Here is an 8,140-nt window from a genome sequence, read left to right as displayed (position 1 = left end):
TAACGTCTCTGTGGCTCATGTGGGTACTCGGTTTCCACCTGTGTCCCCTTGTTCGTGTTCCACCCGTGTTAAATAATCCATCCTTGTCTGTGTGTGTGTGTGTACTCACCTAGTTGTGCTTGCGGGGGTTGAACTCTGGCTTTTTGGACCCGCCTCTCAACTGTCAATCAATCACTGTTTCACTCGATTTTACTGTTATTACCCCCCCCCCCAACACACACACAGGAAGCAGCCCATAGCAGTTGGGTGATCCCCAAGTACCAATTTACTGCTAGGTGAACAGGTGCATTAGGGTGTAAGAAACTCTGCCTATTTGTTTCCGCCATCGCCGGGGATCGATCTCCGGGTCATAGGACTACAAACCCCGAGCGCTGTCCACTCAGCCGTCAGGCCCTTATCAACTGTATTCGAGTGATAAGGCGTGACGTTCAAGTGTGGGTTCAAAGGCGAATTCTATTCCCAATATTTCTCATAGACCAGATAACAGCAATTAGTCTCCGAGTTAATTGAACAGCTGATCCATAATTAATGAGGCGGAGCGAAACAAAGAGGAATAATACACAATTATTTAGAAATGCTCCAGAGACGACCTAAAATGTGTCTAATGGTATTTCACTTGAACACACACACACACACTTAAGAGCCCAATAGGCTCAGGAACCTGTACACCTGTTGATTGACGGTTGAGAGGCGGGACCAAAGAGCCAGAGCTCAACCTCCGCAAGCACAATTAGATGAGTACACACGTACACGCGCGCACACAATTGAAATTAAGTGGATACAATGGAAACTGAGTGCCCAAATGAGCCATAGAGGCGTTAGAAAGAATTTTTTCAGTGTCAGAGTGGTTAACGGATGGAATGCATTAGGAAGAGATGTGGTGGAGGCTGACTCCATACACAGTTTCAAGTGTAGATATGATAGAGCCCAGTAGGCTCAGGAACCTGTACACCAGTTGATTGACAGTTGAGAGGCGGGACCAAAGAGCCAGAGCTCAACCCCCGCAAGCACAATTAGGTGAGTACATATTATGAGGGTGTGAAAAAGAGGGTTAACAACCCTAGAAGATATCAATATACTGTATATAAAAGGCAAACCTTCTAAATCACTAAAGAAAAAGTCCGCGAGTAGACATAACCTCCATAACGATGCCAGAACCTTCTTCCCGAAGTGAGGGAACTGAGGCAATAGTGAGGGAACTGAGACAATAGTGAGGGAAGTGAGACAATAGTGAGGGAAGTGAGACAATAGTGAGGGAACTGAGACAATAGTGAGGGAACTGAGACAATAGTGAGGGAACTGAGGCAATAGTGAGGGAACTGAGACAATAGTGAGGGAACTGAGACAATAGTGAGGGAACTGAGACAATAGTGAGGGAACTGAGACAATAGTGAGGGAACTGAGACAATAGTGAGGGAACTGAGACAATAGTGAGGGAACTGAGACAATAGTGAGGGAACTGAGACAAAACTGAGGAACTAACAAACTACTGAGGGAACTGGACTGAGGAAAGAGAAAACAGGAGAGAAGTGATAAAGGACGCGAAAGACTCCTAAGAAAACTTGTCAAAGTACACAAAGCAACACTTTTCAAAGTTAGGAAGACTTTGAAGGGAAGGATGGAGGCCAGATAAAGACCTTTGAAGGGAAGGATGGAGGTCTGATAAAGACCTTTGAAGGGAAGGATGGAGGCCAGATAAAGAACTTTGAAGGGAAGGATGGAGGTCAGATAAAGAACTTTGAAGGGAAGGATGGAGGCCAGATAAAGACCTTTGAAGGGAAGGATGGAGGCCAGATAAAGAACTTTGAAGGGAAGGATGGAGGTCTGATAAAGACCTTTGAAGGGAAGGATGGAGGCCAGATAAAGAACTTTGAAGGGAAGGATGGAGGTCAGATAAAGACCTTTGAAGGGAAGGATGGAGGCCAGATAAAGAACTTTGAAGGGAAGGATGGAGGTCAGATAAAGACCTTTGAAGGGAAGGATGGAGGCCAGATAAAGAACTTTGAAGGGAAGGATGGAGGTCAGATAAAGACCTTTGAAGGGAAGGATGGAGGTCTGATAAAGACCTTTGAAGGGAAGGATGGAGGTCTGATAAAGACCTTTGAAGGGAAGGATGGAGGCCAGATAAAGACCTTTGAAGGGAAGGATGGAGGTCTGATAAAGACCTTTGAAGGGAAGGATGGAGGTCTGATAAAGACCTTTGAAGGGAAGGATGGAGGTCTGATAAAGACCTTTGAAGGGAAGGATGGAGGCCAGATAAAGACCTTTGAAGGGAAGGATGGAGGTCAGATAAAGAACTTTGAAGGGAAGGATGGAGGTCTGATAAAGAACTTTGAAGGGAAGGATGGAGGCCAGATAAAGAAACAGGCCACAACGATTCCAGAAGGAACTTTGATTCTGAGCATAAGAAGGGCCTCCACCACATCACTGCCTAGTGCATTCCATTTACTAACTACTCAGACACTGAAAAAGTTCTTTCTACTGTCTCTGTGGCTCATTTGGGTACTCAGCTTCCACCTGCGTCCCCTTGTGAGTGTACCACCCGTGTTAAATAATCCATTCTTGTCTACCCTGTAAATTCCCGTGAGAATTTTGTATGTGGGGATCATGTCTCCCCTAGCTCTTCTGTCTTCCAGCGACGTGAGGTGCAGTTCACGCAGTCTGTCCTCATAACTCATGCCTCTTAGTTCTGGGACTAGCCTAGTGGTATACCTCAAAACTTTTTCCAGTTTCGTTTTGTGCTTGATTAGGTTGGGCTCCATGCTAGGGCCGCATACTCCAGGATTGGTCTTACATATGTGGTACAAGGTTCTGAAGGATTCCTTACACAGGTTCCTGATGGCTGTTCTGATGTTAGTCAGCCTCGCATAGGCCACTGATGTTAATCTTTTGATGTGGGCTTCAGGAGACAGGTTTGGTGTGATAGATCTTTCTCTCTGCGTTTCGTGAAGGACTTCATCTCCCATTCGGTATTCAGTGACTGGCCTCCTAGTTCCTGCTCCTAGTTTCATTACCTTACATTTACTTGGGTTGAACTTTAGTAGCCATTTGTCGGACTATTCCTTCAGTTTGTCTAGGTCATCTTGTAGCATCCTACAATCTTCCTCTGTCTTGATCCTCCTCATAATTTTTGCATCATCAGCAAACAAGGAGAGGAACGAGTCTATACCCTCTGGGAGATCATTTCCATATATCAGAAACAGAATAGGTCCAAGGACTGATCCCTGTGGGATTCCACTGGTGACTCCCCGCCATTCATAGACCTCACCCCTCACAGTGACTCGCTGTGTCCTGTTGATTAGGTACTCCATTTTCCAGTGGAGTACCTTCCCTTTCACTCCTGCCTGCATCTCCAGTTTGTGCGCTAGTCTCTTATGTGGTACTGTGTCAAAAGCTTTCTGGCAATCCATAAATATGCAGTCTGCTCAACCCTTCTCTCTCTCTTGCCTGATTTTTGTTGCCTGGTTATAGAACTCAATTATACCTGTTAGGCATGATTTGCCATCTCTGAACCCATGCTGATGCTGTGTTACAAATACAAAGTTCTTTCGCTCCAGATGTTCTACTAGCTTTTTTTGCACATTCTTCTCTATCAGCTTGCATGGAATGCAAGTTAGGGACACTGGCCTGTAGTTCAGTGCCTCCTGCCTATCACCCTTCTTGTATATTGGGACTACATTGGCCGTCTTCCAAATTTTTGGCAGTTCACCCGTTACCAGTGATTTGTTGTACACCATAAAGAGTGGCAGGCAGAGAGCTTCTGTTCCTTCCTTTAGAATCCATGGTGAGATTCCATCCTTGAGTGTGTATGTGTGTGTACACCTAGATGTGCACGCACATGCCCATACGTATACATAGGACCATATACACATACATATATATGTATATATACACGCACGCGCGCCGCACACCCACTCACTCGGAGCCACGACTCTCTCATATACTGTTCATTCCTAAACATTTCTTCTCGTAACTCACTCACTCCTCCTCTCCCCTCCTCCCCCCCCCAACCCTCTCCATCTCCCCTCCCTCTCTCCACCTCCCCTGCCTCTCTCCACCTCCCCTGCCTCTCTCCACCTCCCCTCCCTCTCTCCATCTCCCCTCCCTCTCTCCACCTCCCCTCCCTCTCTCCACCTCCCCTCCCTCTCTCCACCTCCCCTCCCTCTCTCCACCTCCCCTCCCTCGCTCCATCTCCCCTCCCTCTCTCCCCTCATTGTGATGCTGTCTGCAGCCACTCGCAATAGAAATTGAGTTTTGAAAGTATTCCCGCACACCAAATTCTCAGTCCTCCTCCTCATAAACTCAAGAGCTTTTTTAACTTTTTATTTTGTGTATACTTTTATTTTATTTTACTTTTTAAAGGCAAGACTTTTTATTTTGATCTTACAGTTTTGATATATTTTTAAATTTTGTTTAAATTTATATCTTTTGGTTATGACTGGTGACGGTTATCTTGAGGTTATCTTGAGATGATTTCGGGGCTTTAGTGTCCCCGCGGCCCGGTCCTCGACCAGGCCTCCACCCCCCGGAAGCAGCCCGTGACAGCTGACTAACACCCAGGTACCTATTTTACTGCTAGGTAACAGGGGCATAGGGTGAAAGAAACTCTGCCCATTGTTTCTCGCCGGCGCCTGGGATCGAACCCAGGACCACAGGATCACAAGTCCAGCGTGCTGTCCGCTCGGCCGACCGACATCCCCACGGTAGTGGGAAAAAGATTTTAGTAAATGTACAATTATGTTCAGAGTTGAGCTTCAGCTACTGGGCTCTGCCTTCATTTGTGTTGTGACTACTTTTAAACTTAATTGTGTTGTCAGCCTCAATTATTGCCCCTCCCCCCCCTTCTTATTTATTCTTTTCGTTAACTTTACAGTTATGCGCGTGCCATTATGACACTGGGGCTCACGCGAGCTCTTTATTACGTTCCTGGGGCTCACCCAAGCTCTTTATTACGTCCCCTGGGGCTCACCCAAGCTCTTTATTACGTCCCCTGGGGCTCACCCAAGCTCTTTACTACGTCCCTGGGGCTCACCCGAGCTCTTTATTACGTCCCTGGGGCTCACGCGAGCTCTTTATTACGTCCCTGGGGCTCACGCGAGCTCTTTATTACGTCCCTTGGGGCTCACCCGAGCTCTTTATTACGTCCCCTGGGGCTCACCCGAGCTCTTTATTACGTCCCTGGGGCTCACCCTAGCTCTTTATTACGTCCCTGGGGCTCACCCGAGCTCTTTATTACGTCTCTGGGGCTCACCCTAGCTCTTTATTACGTCCCTGGGGCTCACCCAAGCTCTTTATTACGTCCCTGGGGCTCACCCGAGCTCTTTATTACGTCCCTGGGGCTCACCCCGAGCTCTTTATTACGTCCCTGGGGCTCACCCGAGCTCTTTATTACGTCCCTGGGGCTCACCCGAGCTCTTTATTACGTCCCCTGGGGCTCACCCGAGCTCTTTATTACGCCCCTGGGGCTCACCCTAGCTCTTTATTACGTCCCTGGGGCTCACCCGAGCTCTTTATTACGTCCCTGGGGCTCACCCTAGCTCTTTATTACGTCCCTGGGGCTCACCCAAGCTCTTTATTACGTCCCTGGGGCTCACCCGAGCTCTTTATTACGTCCCTGGGGCTCACCCCGAGCTCTTTATTACGTCCCTGGGGCTCACCCGAGCTCTTTATTACGTCCCTGGGGCTCACCCCGAGCTCTTTATTAAGTCCCTGGGGCTCACCCGAGCTCTTTATTACGTCCCTGGGGCTCACCCTAGCTCTTTATTACGTCCCTGGGGCTCACCCGAGCTCTTTATTACGTCCCCTGGGGCTCACCCAAGCTCTTTATTACGTCCCTGGGGCTCACCCCAGCTCTTTATTACGTCCCTGGGGCTCACCCGAGCTCTTTATTACGTCCCCTGGGGCTCACCCGAGCTCTTTATTACGTCCCTGGGGCTCACCCGAGCTCTTTATTACGTCCCTGGGTCTCACCCGAGCTCTTTATTACGTCCCCTAGGGCTCACCCAAGCTCTTTATTACGTCCCCTGGGGCTCACCCGAGCTCTTTATTACGTCCCCTGGGGCTCACCCGAGCTCTTTATTACGTCCCTGGGGCTCACCCGAGCTCTTTATTACGTCCCTGGGGCTCACCCGAGCTCTTTATTACGTCCCTGGGGCTCACCCGAGCTCTTTATTACGTCCCTGGAGCTCACCCGAGCTCTTTATTACGTCCCTGGGTCTCCCGAGCTCTTTATTACGTCCCTGGGGCTCACCCGAGCTCTTTATTACGTCCCTGGGGCTCACCCGAGCTCTTTATTACGTCCCTGGGGGCTCACCCGAGCTCTTTATTACGTCCCTGGGGCTCACCCGATCTCTTTATTACGTCCCCTGGGGCTCACCCGAGCTCTTTATTACGTCCCTGGGGGCTCACCCGAGCTCTTTATTACGTCCCTGGGGCTCACCCGAGCTCTTTATTACGTCCCTGGGGGCTCACCCGAGCTCTTTATTACGTCCCTGGGGCTCACCCGAGCTCTTTATTACGTCCCTGGGGCTCACCCGACCTCTTTATTACATCCCTGGGGGCTCACCCGAGCTCTTTATTACGTCCCTGGGTCTCACCCGAGCTCTTTATTACGTCCCCTGGGGCTCACCCGACCTCTTTATTACGTCCCTGGGGCTCACCCGAGCTCTTTATTACGTCCCTGGGGCTCACCCGAGCTCTTTATTACGTCCCTGGGACTCACCCGACCTCTTTATTACATCCCTGGGGGCTCACCCAAACTCTTTATTACGTCCTTGGGGCTCACCCGAGCTCTTTATTACGCCCCCTGGGGCTCACCCGAGCTCTTTATTACGTCCCTGGGGCTCACCCGAGCTCTTTATTACGTCCCCTGGGGGCTCACCCTAGCTCTTTATTACGTCCCTGGGGCTCACCCGAGCTCTTTATTACGTCCCTGGGGCTCACCCGAGCTCTTTATTACGTCCCCTGGGGGCTCACCCGAGCTCTTTATTACGTCCCTGGGGCTCACCCGAGCTCTTTATTACGTCCCCTGGGGCTCACCCGAGCTCTTTATTACGTCCCTGGGGCTCACCCGAGCTCTTTATTACGTCCCTGGGGCTCACCCGAGCTCTTTATTACGTCCCCTGGGGCTCACCCGAGCTCTTTATTACGTCCCTGGGGCTCACCCAAGCTCTTTATTACGTCCCTGGGGCTCACCCAAGCTCTTTATTACGTCCCTGGGGCTCACCCAAGCTCTTTATTACGTCCCTGGGGGCTCACCCTAGCTCTTTATTACGTTCCTGGGGCTCACCCGAGCTCTTTATTACGTCCCCTGGGGCTCACCCGAGCTCTTTATTACGTCCCTGGGTCTCCCGAGCTCTTTATTACGTCCCTGGGGCTCACCCGAGCTCTTTATTACGTCCCCTGGGACTCACCCGAGCTCTTTATTACGTCCCTGGGGCTCACCCGAGCTCTTTATTACGTCCCCTGGGACTCACCCGAGCTCTTTATTACGTCCCCTGAGGGTTAACCCGAGCTCTTTATTACGCCCCCTGAGGGTTCTTCTAGGAGTTTCACTGCGTTCCTAGACCTCTGTCTCTGTCTCTGTCTCTCTCTCTCTCTCTCTCTCTCTGTCTGTCTGTCTCTTGTTCCTCTTTCGTTACTAGTAATGTTTACCTCGACTTCATCATCTTTCCCCCTTTGCTTTGTGGCGTCTTTATCACCTCCCGCGTTGCTTCCCTCCGTTAATCGCTTTACTACCCAATTTCCACTCGATCTTCCGCCTATTTTCCACTTCTCGCTTCCTGTCTCATTATTCCTCCGTTATTCAATTTCTCGCTCTCTTGGATTTATCGATCTGAATTATCTTCATTTTTCGTATCTACGTGTTTTTCTCTCACCTTCCTCCTCCTCTTCCTTCGCTACGCGTGAACCCTTGACCTCGTAGCATCTGGAGATATGGAAATCTTATATCTTAAGATGTATCTTAAGACATATATCTACATCTTAAGAAAATGTAAATATCTTAGAAATGTGAATGACTTAAAATATCGGCAATTCAGGAATATTTATTCTCTCTCTCTCTCTCTCTCTCTCTCTCTCTCTCTCTCTCTCTCTCTCTCTCTCTCTCTCTCTCTCTCTCTCTCAATCTCTCTCTCTCTCT

The sequence above is a fragment of the Procambarus clarkii genome, chromosome 76 (genome assembly GCF_040958095.1).
Source record: "Procambarus clarkii isolate CNS0578487 chromosome 76, FALCON_Pclarkii_2.0, whole genome shotgun sequence".
NCBI classification, from domain to species: Eukaryota; Metazoa; Arthropoda; class Malacostraca; order Decapoda; family Cambaridae; genus Procambarus; species Procambarus clarkii.
Note: the sequence above shows the minus strand (reverse complement) of the source record.